The 15526-nt window shown below is 48.1% G+C and overlaps 1 protein-coding gene across 2 annotated transcripts in view; it reads left to right on the plus strand.

Moving 5' to 3' along the window:
• The first annotated feature begins 7268 nt into the window (after window positions 1-7268).
• Window positions 7269-15526, plus strand: part of LOC111858638 (uncharacterized) — an 81991-nt gene continuing 73733 nt past the window's right edge. For both annotated transcript variants that reach the window (XR_011989572.1, XM_072709943.1), the window contains exon 1: window positions 7269-7472. The gene's annotated coding sequence lies outside the window, so the exon portion shown is untranslated. The remainder of the gene's footprint in view (window positions 7473-15526) is intronic.

Below are 15526 nucleotides of genomic sequence, written 5' to 3' on the forward strand. Positions count from 1 at the left end.
TTCAGAAGAAATGAAAAATATTAAGTTATAGCACTATTTATTAGAAAATGCATTACATCATTCTGAGAATTCTTAATTTGGATTTTGTTCCAACTGAAATCCATTACTAGTGATAAAAAAAACTCACCTGCTCTTTAAATACATTTTCCACCAAAGCTTCAATCGATTTCTAAAAGCAATGAATGGTGTCATGACCTGCTTGTCTGATCCTCCTGTGTGCCACGCCTCCCTCTTTACCTCCTGTTAATTCCTGATTCTGATCAGCTGTTTCCTGTTTACTCCTGTGTATTTTAGTGGGAGCTAGTTTCTCCTGTGTAGTTACACTGTCTGTCAGTCAATAAACGCTGTTTTTTGGACTCCCATCTCCTGGATTTGCCTCCCCGCTATCTGTTCATACACAAGACGTCCATCCATCCATTGTCCAACCCACTTATCCTACTGGGTCGCGGGGGGTCGAACCCAGGTCCCAGAGGTGCGAGGCAACAGTGCTAACCACTGCACCACCATGCCACCCCTACACAAGACATGACAGACTGTAAAGCAATCACCACTTTGTAATGTTGCCATTCCTTCTCTTTGGGTGTCTTGTCTGTCGTCTCAGTGTATGCTCCCAACATGGTAAGTGATGTGTTGATGAGTGAGACATTCTATACCAACTTCACTGGGTGGTTGATGGGTATCCACAAGGTGACACTCTTCTGGTCATGGGTGACATGATCACTTGCTTGTCTACCAGCACCTGGATCTGCTTCCCCGCTACCCGTTCATACACAAGACGTGACAGACGGTAAAAGATGTCCCCAAAAGTAGGGAAATTTCAGGTTTTACTACACTTTGGGGACAATTTGGTCCTCAAATGTGATCTATGCAAACCCACACACACGCACACACACACAGACCTCTTCTGTAAATATGCATCATAAAAGGGTCAAATGTAGATCTAATAATGAAGGAAAAAAGGCAGAATGTGATCTATAGACAGGAAGGCAGCTGTCACAGCAGCTTATGAGAGCCAGGCTGTTCACAGGTCAGTGTCTTTGTGATGTTACACATAAGAATTCTGCTGTTCTTATCATTTTTGAGGACATTATTTAGAGCCGTTTTCCTCCCTTTCACTGTCATTTAATGTCCTGTCTTTTTACTTAGGAAACTCAGCTTACGTTCTCACAGGTCATTCCCCCCTAATAAAATCTCCTATAAGCTCTTTATTCTGAACTGTGGGATGCGCTGATGTGTTTCATTGTTGCTCTGTTGTCTCAGCCAGTTTAGCGTCTTCCCACCACAGTTCAGGTTTTCCCCACTATAACTGGATCCCAGTTTGATCATCAGTTTCTCTCTGTTCTATCATTATATTGGTCGTATCAGTCTGTTATTGTTTTGTCATGATTTCTCATCGATCTCCTGTTATTACTGTCTTGCACTTTCACATTCTCGTTTTGTTTAATATGCCATATTTTTCTGGATCCATGGTAAACTCTCTCCTGATTATCCACCCATCCATCTTTCAGCTGCTTATGCTGGTCAGGGCTGTGAGAATCTCCTGCATGATTTCCTGTAAGACCGTGCAAACTTAAGAGGGGCTAGATGGACCCCCTCCTTTAGAATGCGCTTATGTATATTACACGTCAAAGTTAAACTGCATCAGGACCTCGTCAACAATGATTTTGGGGGAAAATATGCATGTATCCATAGTAGGTAATTCTCAGACTTGTGGATATTGCTGCAAGGATGTCAAAGAGTATGCATAGTTTCCTTGTAGCTGTAGCTCCATGCTTTTATGGACTAAGTGCGTTTTACGGACGTAGTTTACCTTTGGACACATTACAGTTGTAAAAGAAAAAAACGATTGTATTACGATGTTATTATTAAATATGATGCCTTGAGAAATACCGATTTTACAGAGCTTCATAAAAGCCACAAGTTCAAAAGAAATTATGTTGCATTTTAACAAAGCAAGTCCAGTTTTTTTTATAATTATGCTGTATCCCACTGTCACGATGAATGTATGTATGCTGCTGTGCTGAGAGATAGATTCTAAAATTAACATAATCGGCTTTGTGTGTTAAGGGGCAACGTGTGGCTTGCTCGGGTAACCTGTGTGCCTGTAGGTCGCCGGTTCAAACCCAGCCTCATCAAGTCTGCGGGTCCTTGAGCAAGGTCCTTATCTCCCACCTCCCTGGGCGCCCCAACAGGTGGCTGCCCTTCGCGGACAGCTTACTCTACAAAGAGCGAGTTGAGGGAGGCGTAAAAAAGACAATTTCCCCACGGGGATCAATAAAGTATCGATTATTATCTCTGTCTCCCTGTGCTGTATTTTCTGATTTACCTATTTAGATACATGATACTTAACAGAATTTCTTCATCATACAAGGAATGTATACAAGATATATACAAGGAATTACAAGAAATGTAAATCGATTTCGCTTCGGGACTCGATCACAATAATAACCTTGCGGTGAAACACGTGAGATGAGGCAAAGTCCGGCTAAAACTCGGGGGAATCCCGAAGCTGGATGGACTGCGCCGGGGTGACCTGCCGGGAAATCACCTTAAAGTCTGATATAAATAAATAACGATACCATATCGGATATGTAATTGAACTTCAGGAAGATGTACCGCAAAAACGGTCAGATACAAATTTACCAATAATAGTAATCTTCAACGAAATGACGTAAGGTTCTTTACTGATGGTGTTGTGCTGTAAGAGATGCATTCTAAGACGAAAACATAATCCGCTTTGTGTGTATCTCTGTCTCTTTGTGCTGCATTTTGTTTGTCATTCACCGGCTTAGATACGTACAGAAAGGCAGGACACGAAAATTAACAGAAGCTCTTCAATACACAAGAAATTCACGAGATATTCCAAGAAATGTTAATACCTAAATGCGAGGGGCTCACATACACTTTTTTCTTCATGAAACGTTATGTTATCATCTATAAGTAAATAAGTACAGAAAACAACCCACTGTTTCTGTCCTCGTAGTCTCCAACAGTGAGTTCGAAATCACGGGCTCTACCACCTATACGAGCTCCGGCTTCCGCCCACTTCACCACAGAGGCTGGTAACACAGCCTGCCCTGTATGTATAAATCGATATTTATTTCGTGGTTCGTTTTTCCTGAGATACGATCTTTTGACATATTTTTGACAGTTTACTGAAAAGCCTCGGTGCTTCAACAAGGTTTCATCTCCCCATCACTACTCTTTAGTTATATGTGCCTGTTATTATCTTTTACAACAATTGTGACAGACAGTTGCCAATGGATAATTTGGAGTATGTGAATGTGCGTAATTGTGAAGAGGGATGTGAAATTGGTCAGAGGTGTTAATAAAGCTGCTACTGCAAACTGAGTGCAGAATAGGGAACAATGCTTGTGCTTATGAGAGGGCAGTATGCGTGTCCAGAAGGCAGATTCAGGAACCTTATTTAGGTTATACCTATTTGATTGATACCTTTGGAATAGGAATAGGATGACATTGTGTGATTAGGATTCAAGAGTCCACAGAGATTTAAATGATCATTATGTATTCGCAATGCATGATTCGATCTCTAGCGTAAATCCACATAGTCGATTGGGTGGGACTTTACACATGACGCTTCAAAAGTCATGAATTATGTCATCATAGGATATACATAGGCCCTACCTGTCAAGTTTTGGATTTGAAGATAAGGGAAATTTTCCGGCACCCACCGCGAGCCATCCCACCACCCCAACCAAGCTCCAGTATCCCTTACATTTTAAGACAGGTGTACAAGAAATCTAAAATAACCACTTGTCATTTACATTTTATTACACATTTTCTTTTAATTTCTCATGTTCACTCGTGTGGCTCTCTGGCATTCACTAATGACTTATTATACACATTTGTTGCAGACTTTGTATCCTTGTTGAAGTCGTCACAGAAGGTGAAAGTAACGTTGTTTTTCGCACACATCATTGCCATTTTAAACTCCGCATTTATGACCTGGTTAATGTAAATGACCTGCAGACTACTGCAGGTGGCAATTCTCGCGAGGCTACTGGCAGTTCAGTATGGAGAGGCAGATGCTTTTTTTTAACTGATATTATAATACGTTAGATTTACGGGAAAATACAAATACGGAAGGACGGTGTCACGTTCGGCTTAAGGCGAGCAGGGAAGCAGGCGAATGGAGCCGGACTGACGGGCAAACGGGGTTTATTACAGGATGACAGACAAGGAAACAGGACCCACGCATGACACTACAATGACTAATCTGGGGAAGACTGACTCAGACAAGGACTAAATACACAAGACAAGCTAGACTTAACAGGACACAGGCAATCACAATTAGGGCTGAACACGAGGTAACGAGTTGGGCGTGGCACACATCGGGAGCGGACGGAGCGGGGCGTGACATAACCCCCCCCCAAAGGCGCGCACACCGGGCGCGCCCGAGAGGAGGCGACGGACGAGACGGAACCGGGGAACAGGACCTGGAAGACAAAGCACAACATCAACCAAAAACAGGGAACAAGACAGAGACACAGAACAGGAACAGGGACGAGACGAAGGACAGAACCCGACAAAGAACAGGGAAAGCGGACAGGCAGACAAGGAAGGGAGACACAGAAGGGGAGAAAGGCGGAACAAAAGGGCCAGGAGTGAACGAAGGAGCCAGAGAGGGACGAGGAGCAGAGACAGGCGGGACAAACGGAAAGGGAGGAGGAACAAGGGGAGCACGAGGGAGCCCAAGCGGGCGACGGGCAGCGGCCGGAGGGGCCGCAGGGGAGAGGGAGAAGGGAGCAGGAGGGGACCACCCACGGGCCAAGGGAACGGGACGAGGGAGTGACGGAGGGGACACGGAGGGAGCAGGAGGGAACACCAGTGAAGGCAGGCAGAAGGGGGAAGCCGCGGCAGGCGGAGGCGCAGCCGAAGCCGGGGAAGGCGCCGTCCGACGCCCAGCCGGAGCAGGGGGCCCCGGAGGCGACCGACATGGAGCCGGAGGCGCGACCGAGGACCGGCACCGCGGATCCAGGGGGGGACCCGAAGGCGACCGCCGACCCCGAGCCGGAGGAACCGCAGGCGGCCCCGGAGCCCCAGCCAAGGCGAGCGAGGGCGAGCCAGGGGGCAGGGAGGGCGGGAACCGGGCCCCACGCCTATGGCCCCGTCCCTTTCGGGACACTGACAGGCGGGGTCCTGGGGGGCGTCGGCCTTGCCGGGGTAAGGGCGCGGGAGTCAGGAGGGAGGCAACCAGCGGGGCAGTCAGAGCTGCGGGCGTGGCCGCAGGCGGAGCAGCCGGTGCCGCGGGCGTGGCCGCAGGCGGAGCAGCCGGTGCCGCGGGCGTGGCCGCAGGCGGAGCAGCCGGTGCCGCGGGCAGGACGGGAGAGGCGGCCTCAGGCGGGGCCGCGGGCAGGACGGGAGAGGCGGCCTCAGGCGGGGCCGCAGGCAGGAGGCCAGCAGGGGGCGCCTCGGCGGGTTCCACCAGCACGCGACCAGCGGGGAGCGCCACAGCGGGCGCCGCCATCACACGGCCAGCAGGGGGCGCCACCGCGGCCACCACAGGCAGTTCAGGAGCCGGCAGGACAGGCGAGACAGGCAGTTCAGGAGCCGGCAGGACAGGCGAGACAGGCAGTTCAGGAGCCGGCAGGACAGGCGAGACAGGCAGTTCAGGAGCCGGCAGGACAGGCGCCATCCTCATGCGGCCAGCAGGGGGCGCCGCAGCGGGCGCCGCCATCTCGCGGCCAGCAGGGGGCGCCGCAGCGGGCGCCGCCATCTCGCGGCCAGCAGGGGGCGCCGCAGCGGGCGCCGCCATCTCGCGGCCAGCAGGGGGCGCCGCAGCGGGCGCCGCAGCCTGAGTGGTGGCAGCTGCAGGGACTGCAGGCAGAGCAGGCAGGACAGGCGGGTCAGGTGGGTTAGGCGGGTCAGGCAGAACGGCGGAAGCTGCAGCAGGCGGTGCCGTGGGCAGAGCGGCGGCAGCTGCAACAGGCGGTGCCGCGGGCAGAGCGGCGGCAGCTGCAGCAGGGAAGACAGGCAGGACGAGCAGGTCGGGCGGTGCTGCTGGCATCGCGGCGGCTGCAGCAGGTGGTGTTGCAGGCAGGTCGGGAGCCGGCAGGAGGGATGCCGAGCACGTCGGCGCTGTCCCTTTAAGGGCTCTTGAGACCCGGGGAATGCCGTCTCTAACGGCGCGTATGCCGCCGTGCCCCAGACGCTCCGGCCGGTAAGAATAAGCCTCCAGCGGAGGTGGCTTCTCCGCGTGGAAGCTGGCAAGGCGGGCAGAGGCGATGTCATCCCAGGCGGGCGGTGAGCTGTCATGCTCCCTGGGTAGCTCCCAGGCGGGGAGCAGAGAGCAGGCTCCCAGGAAGAGAGACGGGGCGGCGTCTTCTCCCTTTCCCCGTCGTCTCTTCTTCTTCCGCCGGCCGGAACTTACAGGAAGAAGCGGGGTTTGTGCGGCAGAAGCCGCTTGAAGCTCAGTCTTGCGCTTTTGATTATCGGTCCTTTTCGAGACCGGGACGGTGGCCGGTAGCGAGTCGGGGGGCGGTTCCCGGGTGGCATACCCCGGGTGGGGTAGCCAAACTGCCGCTCTCTCCCTCAGCTGTCGCAGGTTTTCGCCCACCTGCTCGAGCAGCCGCTCCTCGCCGGTGTGGAACCTCCTATCAAGGAGCTCCCAACAGGCACCCACCAGCCGATGGGCTACGGGATCCGGGTGACGATCCAGCTGGTTAGTCCACCCGATCACCTCGTCCTCTATGGGGAGAATCTCCCCGGTAGCGCTGAGCTTGTTTCGGAGATTAGTCATTCTGTCACGTTCGGCTTAAGGCGAGCAGGGAAGCAGGCGAATGGAGCCGGACTGACGGGCAAACGGGGTTTATTACAGGATGACAGACAAGGAAACAGGACCCACGCATGACACTACAATGACTAATCTGGGGAAGACTGACTCAGACAAGGACTAAATACACAAGACAAGCTAGACTTAACAGGACACAGGCAATCACAATTAGGGCTGAACACGAGGTAACGAGGTGGGCGTGGCACACATCGGGAGCGGACGGAGCGGGGCGTGACAGATGGCGGGAAAGAGGGGTAAAATGCGGTAGTTTCCCGGCCAAAACGGGAGACTTGACAGCTATGACAGTACCTGTAGTAGGCTACTGCAGGTGGCAGTTATCTCGAGGCTAGTGACAGAGCTCAGATTTTTTTGGGGGGGATGTTTTTTTTTTTTTTTAATAACGCAGGTTAAAATACGGGAGATTTACGGGAAAATACTAATACGGGAGGACGCCGGGAAAGAAGGGTAAATTACGGGACTTTCCCGGCCAAAACGGGATACTTGACAGGTATGAGGATATAGCCTATATAAGCACCGACACCGGCTCTCATCAGGAGCAGCTCTGCGGAGTTCGGTCAGCGACCAGTCTTTCCGGTTTTGTTTCGTCGCACGGTTTTCGGCTCCTTAGCTGCGGACTCTCCCGGGCCGTCCGGACTTCATCGAGCGAAACTCTACTCAGGTACGAGGGGCTGGACCAGCTTTGCCCGGCATCCTAGCTGGCGAGATCGGTGCAGGACCCATCGATGCAATGTGTGGAGAGTACGAGGGATGGGATGGTTATTACGATAAATAGGTGCTGCCCGTCCATCGCGCTTCCTAAATGCTGATTCTGGTCTACAGGTATGTCTTGAGTATGTAAGAGTACGTATAGAAGATGGAAGGATATTATATAGGCTATACTACAAATTTAGAAATGGAGCGCTTAAATATTTACGTCCAAAGGGTGATGTTGTTCAAGAAGAGCTTGAATTTTACTGGTGTTTGGATTATGTTTTTAAGTAATAGAAATTACAATAGATGCTTAAATAGACGGGGCGGCACGGTGATATAGCGGTTTGCGCTGTCGCCTCCCTTCTGTGGGATCAGCGTCCGTGTCTGCGCTCTGTCTATGTGCGTGTAGTTTGCATGTTCGGATCCCCCCCGTGTCGGCGTGGGGTTTTCCCCACACTCCAAAAATCAGTTGGAGTTACCACATTGGCCGTAGGTGTACATGTATGAGTGACTGGTGTGTGAGTGTGCCCTGCAATGGGTTGGCGCCCCATCCTGGGTTGTTCCCTGCCTTACATCTGTGTTATTGAGTAGGGCTATGTCATTTGGCCCAATAAACACTATCGGGATAAGATCCAAAGCTCGCGATCCAGAGATAGGAAAACGACCCTAATCAAAAATAGAATTTCAGTTCCAAAATATGATCGAAGTCCTATAGGATTATACATTATCCCTATTGGAATCTTATAGGATTTTTTCTCTCCACTTCCGCTAACTGCTGCCCCTGTTCCATTAATGCATGCTTGTGATTTAATGGAGGTGCATTTGTTCTAGGATTCACTGAGCAAACACTTTGCAGGTTGGTGTTTATTGTGTCCATACCTGGTGTTTATATGGCCTTAAACGGCACATAGTACAATTATGTAAGGTGTTTGCTACTATCCGCAATTTTCGGTACCCATGGAGGGATTTGGAACTCGTCTACCTGTGGATACCGGCGTACGACTGTACTATATTTGTGCATATTGTTTACCATCCTGTCATTCATATTGAATTGTTTCATTAAAAGCTCTACGGCTGTTATTTACACAGACTAAAATGTAGGCCTGTCACATGTGCTGATCATGGTATTCTTACGCATGTGACATTTTTGCCCCACTTTAGCTTTTTTCCTCTATTTTACTCTCTACCTCAGTCATTTCTGGTGCCAGTATTGTTACTTCAAGTTGCAATTGTAGAAAAATTGTAACTTACGCTGACTTTTGATGTGGCAGATCTTTGCTGGATTCAGCTGCGGCTCGGGCTCTCATCCGGGGAAGGCATTCGATTTCCTCCCAGTGTACGAGTGGGTAGACAGAAGCACTCACCCAAATACCCCCATCATTAAATCTTTAGTTGCCTTCCTTGCATCACCCCACTTGATGTTGGCATACTGGGTTGACGATATTGTTGCATTAGGTCCTATATGAACCTAAGAATGACCAAAGTGAAAACACAATAATTTTGATAAGCATTGTAGCCAAGCAGTGCAAGCATGTTGCAATTCAATTTACATCAAAGGATGGATATGAAAGGAAGTCACTTTTACTTGGGCCGGTGATGTAATACTTTGTCTTCATGTTGCTGGTGGTAATGAATAATAATTTGTTCTGTGTCCTAGAAAATGAAAATGGTTAAACTCTCATGCTGACAACTTTGTAACATCAAATGTCATCTGAAAAGACAGAAGATTAAACACATTCAGCTCAGTGACACCTCACCAGAAGGTTGGGGAAATGGGGATCGAGGTTATGACATCATGATTAAGGAACTTTACCAATTAAGGTACTGATAGGACACATGTTAAGAAAGATTTAATTTCTTCTAATGCTATTGAATTTAAGAAAACCACATTTGTTCAGAATGCTAAACACATTACCTTTCAAGTTCCAGTCATAACAAGTTTGCCGATTCTATCAATTTTTTCTATAACAGCATAGAGTGAAGTTCAGCCAGTTGGTTGGCAACAAAGCCATTAGATGCAGATACTGGATACTATAGTGTGTATGCAGTGGCGTGCACAGACATTTTGGGGGGCAAGTGCTCCAGGGGGAAAAAAGGGCACTTTTTGCATATGTGGAAAACCTTTTCTTTTTATAATAAAAAAAACGCACAGGTTAAATGCAATTTGACTTTTATTTCAAAACATTCTCTAAAAATAGACCAAAATGTATGAGAACGAATAAGACTGACTGTGGTCATTACAAGAACAGGGCAGAATGGTCGTTTTCACAGGCAATTGGGAACTGCCTATTTTTCCTTTAGCAAATTAATGTGTTAATGTTGCCAATATGTTACACCAAAAAAAATTAACATGTCTAACCAGTGCTTCTCAAAACTTTTAACATGCACCCCCAACACCGTACCCTTCAAACTACCAATAACAACGTCACTGTTCTGTCACAATCAGGTCACAACACAGTGCGTAAATGTCTGCGAGCATCGCTGAGTCAGTAACAACCAGTTAGGCTAAAGACTGCATCTTTAGACAGTTGGACGGTGTTCTAACTTTCTCACAGGAGACACCTACTAAAGACAGTCAAAGACATTAATTTCAATCTTACCAAAGTAGGACAGTAGTTGACGTTAGTTATATGGAAAGGCTAATCCACAAAAACGGAGAAACGTCCATAATTCTATTATTCATAATCATGTCAAGTTTTTAGGTTTTTCTGCAGTTCCATCTCTAAAAAGTGTGATGTCTTCCCGTCACTGACTTCAGTTTGAAAACTTTGTATTTATTCACAGATTTCCGTGAGATCATCCTAAAATTTGTAACGAAAAATGGGCTCAAAAGAGCCCTCTGCCTAACGGCATGTAGCCTATAGCATAACGTGATATTTTCAATAGTGTATGCAAAAAGGTCGGAATTGATGGAGAGTGGGGTTGCCTAAATGGTTTAGGTTACATTTTAAATGTGTCGTTTTTTTGTTTATCCATATGGATGGATGGAGGGGGCAAGCTGGCAAAGTTTGTCATGTGCAGTTTCTGACAGGCTACTTCACAACAAAACAATTGCAGGTTGGTCTTAGAGGGCAAACAGAATAATTTCACTCGATTCATGGGTTACCTGACTGGTTGGGAAGGGAAAGAGCTGCCGTGTTGTCCGCCGTGGCTCCCAGTCGCTATAGTTAGCCTACTATGCCTACTCCAAGTAGTCCTATGTCATGCCGCTGCTACACGCCTCACAACAAATGAACTGCAAGCGTGTTCACGTGACACGGTGACAGTGAAAAAGCGACAGGGTTCGGGTGTCTTTGAAGAAGGGGCACAAATCAAGCCATTATTTTCACACCTTTTTAAATCGCGCAGCTTTAAAAAAAAAAAAAATCACGTCTTTCAAAAGGGCACTTTTTTGGACTGAGGGCAAAAGGGCAAGTGCTTCAGCACCACCTCGTCTCTATCTGTGCACGCCAGTGTGTGTATGTGAAAGAGAGAGAGTAAGTGAAAGAGACGTGGTTGACAGAAGTAGCAGCAGTGTCTGTAATGAGTGATGAGTACTACAATTCCCAGGATGCTTTGTAAGGGTCAGTGGAAGGACCGGGAAAATAAATGGTTACCTGCATGTTGGCAGTACCGGGTGTCTGTGTCTCATATATGCATAACATTACATGGTGTCAGAAGCGGGATTTCTTTTTTTCTTTCTGAAATACAGTGCAAGCGTTAATGTACCTCGCGCTTCATTGCTGAAAAAAAAAAAAATAATGGCTTTAGCGGCTGTGCAAATGGCTCTTCCGGAGCCTTTCAATTTTTCCAAACCGGCTGAATGGCCACGTTGGATACGACGATTTGAACGATTTCGTCTGGCTTCGGGTCTGAGCGGGAAAGAAGAAGACTATCAAGTGAATTCTCTCCTCTATACTATGGGCGATGACGCAGACGATGTATTGGGAGTGCTGCCGCTGCAGGACGCCGAGAAGCGCAAGTATGACAAAGTAGTGGAAGCATTCAGTAACTATTGTGTGGGGAGGCACAACATCATATTCGAGAGAGCCCAGTTTAATAGGAGATGCCAGGCAGACGGGGAAACTGCAGAGGCATTTATCACAGCTGTACATAAACTAGCTGAGCACTGTAACTTCGGGGAATTAAAAGAAGAACTGATCAGAGACCGTATAGTGGTTGGAATTAAGGATAAGAGACTGTCGGAGCGCCTGCAATTAGATCCGGATTTAACGCTAGCCACGGCAATCCATAAAATACGACAAAACGAGACCGTTAAAAAACAGCAGGTAGTACTACACGGACCGGACACAAGAGGGGGGGCTAACACAAATGTCGATGCAATTAAAGGAAAACTAGTACAGAAGAAATCCTCCCAGTTTTATAATTACAACAGAAATGACAAGAAAATGACTAATAGACACAAGCCAACGATTCAAAAGGATTGTGGCAGATGTGGCACAGGGCGGAAACATGCTTGGAAGGACTGTCCAGCAAGAGAGGCCGAATGCCGTAAGTGTCATAAAATAGGTCATTTTGCTGTGGTATGTCGCACATTTACGGTGGACACAGTAACAGGATCAGGAACAGTGTGATTTCCCGTCTGAAGATTATGTATTTTTAGGGGAAATTTCTTCAGTCACGGTTCAGGAATGGATAGAATCTGTGGAAGTGAATGGTGATGTTATCCATTTTAAATTGGACACTGGAGCAGCAGTAACAGCCATTCCAGAATGCACTTTTGATATAAAAAGACATGGAACCCTTGGTACAGCACATAAGATATTGTATGGGCCTGGACAAAATCAGCTGGAAGTAAAAGGGTGTTTTCAGGCTGAACTGACAGCAAAGGGATGCAGCTCCACCCAAGAAATATATGTGGTGTCAGGACTTTCTAAGCCACTGCTGGGGTTACCAGCCATTACAGCCCTGAACCTGGTGCAGAGAATTGAGTCCATCACACAGCCAATAAGTGACTTCATAGCTGCCTACCCTTCAGTGTTTACTGGACTGGGGCTGTTACGAGAGCCGTACCGTATTGAGCTGGTGAGTGGCGCTGCACCATATGCGCTGTCCACGCCCCGACGAGTACCTCTCCCTCTCCGCACAAAAGTTAAAGAAGAGCTTAACAGGATGGAGAGAATGGGCGTCATTTCTAAGGTGAACAGGCCTACCGAATGGTGTGCAGGGTTGGTAGTGGTCCCCAAACCAAGTGGTGCAATACGTATTTGTGTTGACCTCACAAACTTAAATAAATGGGTTAGGAGGGAACGACACATTCTTCCGGCTATAGACCAGTCATTGGCTCTGCTTTCAGATGCACAAGTCTTCTCTAAATTGGATGCAAGGGCAGGCTTTTGGCAGATCCCTCTCACAGAAGACTCAAAGCCTCTCACCACCTTCATCACTCCATTTGGGAGATACATTTGGAATAGCGTCCGCACCAGAACACTTCCAAAGGCGCATGACCCAAATACTGGAAGGTCTGGAAGGGGTGATTTGCCATGCGGACGACATTCTAGTCTTTGGACAGGACAAGGAGGAACACGATTTGCGTGTACACCGAGTTCTACAGAAGCTCCAGTCTGAGGGGTTAACTCTCAATGAAAAGTGTGAGTTTAGTAAGTCAGCATTGCACTTCGTGGGTCACAAAATCACCCACAGTGGCATAGAAGCCGATCCATCCAAAGTCAAGGCCATTCTTCAGATGCCAGATCCAACATGTATTGCGGATGTACGCAGACTGCTGGGCATGGCTAACTTCTTGGCCAAATTCCTCCCAGAGTTATCCACTGTCACTGCACCATTGAAACAGCTACTTAAACAGGAAAATGAGTGGTGTTGGGAAGAACAACAACAACAGTCCTTTCACAGACTTAAGGAACACTTGAGTTCTCCCAAGATTCTGGCCCGATACTCACCTGAAAAAGACACTAGAGTTGAAGCCGATGCTTCTTCGTATGGCTTAGGTGCAGTGCTTACACAGAAACAGCAGGATAGTACATGGAAGCCTGTTACGTATATATCAAGAAGTCTGAGCGATGCAGAAAAGCGCTATGCACAAATTGAAAAGGAGGCTTTGGCGGTCACGTGGGCCTGCGAAAGACTGTCAACATACGTAATGGGCCTACACTTTACTATATTCACAGATCACAAGCCTCTCATTCCTCTTCTCAGTTCCAGAGGCCTTGATGACTTGCCACCGAGAATCCTTAGATTCCGCCTTCGTCTCCTGAGATTCAGCTATGATATTCAGCATGTTCCAGGAAAAAACCTCATCACAGCTGATACGCTCTCCCGAGCCCCCACCAGAGAGGGACTGACACATGCAGATGAACAGCTGGAAAAAGAGACTCAGGTCTTTGTGGACACAATGGTGTCTTCCCTGCCAGCAACAGAGACTCGTCTGACACAAATAGCCAAGGCCCAGGCAGCCGATGAAATCTGCAGGTCACTGAAGATGTTCTGTTTGTCGGGCTGGCCTGACAAACATGCAGTGAAACAGGATCTCCTGCCCTTCTGGCATGTCCGAGGAGAATTGACAGTGGCTAATGACCTCCTCTTAAAAGGAGACAGGATTCTGATTCCAGGAGCATTGCAAAATGAGATGCTCGAAAGGATTCACGAGGGCCACCAGGGCATTTCTAAATGCCGCACCCGAGCCCAGCATTCCGTATGGTGGCCGGGCCTCTCCTCACAGATCCGCCAGATGGTTGATCAGTGCACAACTTGTCAGGAACACAGGGTGCCCCACTATGAACCACTGCTGCCCACCGTAGTCCCCAGAAGACCATGGGAAAAGATTGGAATGGATCTTTTTGAGTGGGAAAAGAAAAATTACTTACTCATTATCGATTATTTCTCCAGATTTATTGAGGTGGCACACCTTAGAACAACTTCATCAGAGGTCACAATCAGCGCCCTCAAAGACGTCTTTGCACGTCATGGTATTCCCGAGGAAGTTGTCTCGGACAATGGTCCTCAATTCCTGTCAGAGGTCTTTCGTCAGTTTGCCAGGGTTTTGGACTTCAGACACACTACAGCAAGCCCGCATTATCCTCAGGCAAATGGGGAGGCGGAGAGGGGGGTGCGTACAGTCAAAGAACTGTGGGCTAAAGAGAAAGACCATAGCAAAGCGCTGCTTGTCTACAGGTCCACACCACTGCAGCACGGCTTCTCTCCCTCACAACTGCTTATGGGCCGACGATTACGCACAACCCTTCCCCAGATGTCTGGTAACCTGGACCCTCTGTGGCCAGACATTCAGGAGTTCCGGCGAAAAGATCGTCAGGTACGGCAGAAACAAGCACAGCACTACGACTCTCGCCATGGCTGTCGTCCACTTCCCAAGCTCCACTCTGGGCAGATGGTCTGGCTGGCAGCAGAGAAACTGTATGGATCTGTTGTGGGTCCAGCTCACACTCCAAGGTCCTACCTTGTGGAAACTGAAAGTGGGGGAATGTTTAGAAGGAACCGTAGGCATTTACGGCCCTCGGGTTTTGTTACTAGCTCAGGGCGGCTTAGTAAGGCTCCTGAAAGACTGAACTTGTGAAAAAAAAAAAAAAAATACAGGAATAGGAGAAGTGTGCTAAATGATTATTTCTCTGGATGTTATTGATGACTATTCCTGAGGGGGTAGGATGTTTTATTGGTTCTTTTCCAGTTACTTAGTTGCATGTTCTTCTCAAGCAATAGTACATGTTTAGATACAAAGGAGAATGTGGGAATATATATATATTCTGAAGGAAGAATGACTTTGCTAAAAGGGGGAGGTGTAATGAGTGATGAGTACTACAATTCCCAGGATGCTTTGTAAGGGTCAGTGGAAGGACCGGGAAAATAAATGGTTACCTGCATGTTGGCAGTACCGGGTCTCTGTGTCTCATATATGCATAACATTACAGTGTCCCTGAAGCCATTTTTATAAGACTATATGACAAGTGCACATGGAGCTACCTTGCTCTAAATAAAGGTACGGGAATCTAATGAACTGAAAAACACGTTTACTATCTCTAGGGGATGCTGCCAAATTGTTGTACAGAG

The sequence above is a fragment of the Paramormyrops kingsleyae genome, chromosome 3 (assembly GCF_048594095.1).
Source record: "Paramormyrops kingsleyae isolate MSU_618 chromosome 3, PKINGS_0.4, whole genome shotgun sequence".
In the NCBI taxonomy this organism is placed as follows: Eukaryota; Metazoa; Chordata; class Actinopteri; order Osteoglossiformes; family Mormyridae; genus Paramormyrops; species Paramormyrops kingsleyae.